This window comes from Eschrichtius robustus, chromosome X, assembly GCF_028021215.1.
Source record: "Eschrichtius robustus isolate mEscRob2 chromosome X, mEscRob2.pri, whole genome shotgun sequence".
Lineage (NCBI taxonomy): Eukaryota > Metazoa > Chordata > Mammalia > Artiodactyla > Eschrichtiidae > Eschrichtius > Eschrichtius robustus.
Window position 1 is genome coordinate 27,166,591 of NC_090845.1, and position 2,964 is coordinate 27,169,554.

Genomic DNA, 2,964 nt, shown 5'->3' on the forward strand with positions numbered 1-2,964 from the left:
TTCTCCATAGTGGCTGTATCAATATACATTCCCACCAACAGTGCAAGAGGGTTCCGTTTTCTCCACATCCTCTCCAGCAACTGTTGTTTGTAGATTTTTTTCCCTTAGATTCCATATATATGTGTTAGCATACTGTATTTGTTTTTCTCTTTCTGACTTGCTTCACTCTGTATGACAGACTCTAGGTCCATCCACCTCACTACAAATAACTCAATTTCGTTTCCTTTTATGGCTGAGTAATATTCCATTGTATATATGTGCCACATCTTCTTTATCCATTCATCTGTCGATGGACACTTAGGTTGCTTCCATGTCCTGGCTATTGTAAATAGAGCTGCAGTGAACATTGTGGTACATGACTCTTTTTGAATTATGGTTTTTCTCAGGGTATATGCCTAGTAGTGGGATTGCTGGGTCGTATGATAGTTCTATTTTTAGTTTTTTAAGGAACCTCCATACCGTTCTCCATAGTGGCTGTATCAATTTACATTCCCATCAACAGTGCAAGAGGGTTCCCTTTTCTCCACACTCTCTCCAGAATTTATTGTTTGTAGATTTTTTGATGATGGCCATTCTGACTGGTGTGAGATGATATCTCATTGTAGTTTTGATTTTCATTTCTCTAATGATTAATGACGTTGAGCATTCTTTCATGTGTTTGTTGGCAATCTGTATATCTTCTTTGGAGAAATGTCTATTTAGGTCTTCTGCCCATTTTTGGATTCGGTTGTTGTTTTTTTGATATTGAGCTGCATGAGCTGCTTATAAATTTTGGAGATTAATCCTTTGTCGGTTGCTTCATTTGCAAATATTTTCTCCCATCCTGAGGGTTGTCTTTTCATCTTGTTTATGGTTTCCTTTGCTGTGCAAAAGCTTTTAAGTTTCATTAGGTCCCATATGTTTATTTTTGTTTTTATTTCCATTTCTCTAGGAGCTGGGTCAAAAAGGATCTTGCTGTGATTTATGTCATAGAGCGTTCTGCCTATGTTTTCCTCTAAGAGTTTGATGGTGTCTGGCCTTACATTTAGGTCTTTAATCCATTTTGAGTTTATTTTTGTGTATGGTGTTAGGGAGTGTTCTAATTTCATTCTTTTACATGTAGCTGTTCAGTTTTCCCAGCACCACTTATTGAAGAGGCTGTCTTTTCTCCATTGTATATTCTTGCCTCCTTTATCAAAGATAAGGTGACCATATGTGCGTGGGTTTATCTCTGGGCTTTCTATCCTGTTCCATTGATCTATATTTCTGTTTTTGTGCCAGTACCATACTGTCTTGATTACTGTAGCTTTGTAGTATAGTCTGAAGTCCGGGAGCCTGATTCCTCCAGCTCCGTTTTTTTTTCTCAAGATTGCTTTGGCTATTCGGGGTCTTTTGTGTTTCCATACAAATTGTGCAATTTTTTGTTCTAGTTCTGTGAAAAATGCCAGTGGTAGTTTGATAGGGAGTGCATTGAATCTGTAGATTGCTTTGGGTAATTGAGTCGTTTTCACAATGTTGATTCTTCCAATCCAAGAACATGGTATATCTCTCCATCTATTTGTATCATCTTTAATTTCTTTCATCAGTGTCTTATAATTTTCTGCATACAGGTCTTTTGTCTCCTTAGGTAGGTTTATTCCTATATATTTTATTCTTTTTGTTGCAGTGGTAAATGGGAATGTTTTCTTAATTTCACTTTCAGATTTTTCATCATTAGTGTATAGGAATGCAAGAGATTTCTGTGCATTAATTTAGTATTCTGCTACTTTAACAAATTCATTGATTAGTGTATGAGCTAGTCACTGAATATATGTTGGGTACTAACGCCTTATCAGTCATACCATTTGAAAATATCTTCTTCCATTTAGTATGTTGTCTTTTCATTTCATCAGTGGTTTCCTTTGCTGTGCAGAAGCTTTTAAACTTAATTAGGTCCCATTTGTTTATTTTTGTTTTTATTTCCATTACTCTAGGAGGTGGGTCAAAAAGGATCTTGCTGTGATTTATGTCATAGAGTGTTCTGCCTATGTTTTCCTCTAAGAGTTTGATAGTGTCTGGCCTTACATTTAGGTCTTTAATCCATTTTGAGTTTATTTTTGTGTATGGTGTTAGGGAGTGTTCTAATTTCATTCTTTTACATGTAGCTGTCCAGGTTTCCCAGCACCACTTATTGAAGAGGCTGTCTTTTCTCCATTGTATACTCTCGCCTCCTTTGTCATAGATTAATTGACCTTGATAAGTGTGTGGGTTTATTTTGGGGCTCTGTATTCTGTTACATTGATCTATGTGTGTTTTTGATACACCACATTAATGAATTGAAGAATAAAAATCATATGATCATCTCAATAGATAGAGAAAAAGCTTTTGATATGATTCAACATCCAGTTATGATAAGAACTCTCCAGAAAATGGGCATAGAGTGAACATACCTTAACATAATAAAGGCCATATATGACAAACCCACAGCTAACGTCATACTCAATGGTAAAAAGCTGAAAGCATTTCGTCTCAGATTAGGAACAAGACAAGGATGTCCACTCTTGCCACTTTTTTTCAACACAGTTTTTAAAGTCCTAGCTACAGCAGTCAGAGAAGAAAAAGAAATAAAAGGAATCCAGATTGGAAAGGAAGAAATAAAACTGTCACTGTTTGCAGATGACATGATATTATACACAAAAAATCCTAAAGACACCACCAGAAAACTACTAGAACGTATCAGTGAGTTCAGTAAAGTTGCAGGATACAAAATTAATAAATAGAAATCTGTTGCATTTCTATATACCAACAACAAACTATCAGAAAGAGAAATTAAGGAAACAGTCCCACTTACCATCACATCAAAAAGCATAAAATACCTAGGGATAAAACTACCTAAGGAGGTAAAAGACCCCAGAAAAGTATAAGACACTGATGAAAGAGATTGAAGACAACACAAACAGATGGAAAGATATACTGTGTTCTTGGATTGGAAGAATTGATATTGTT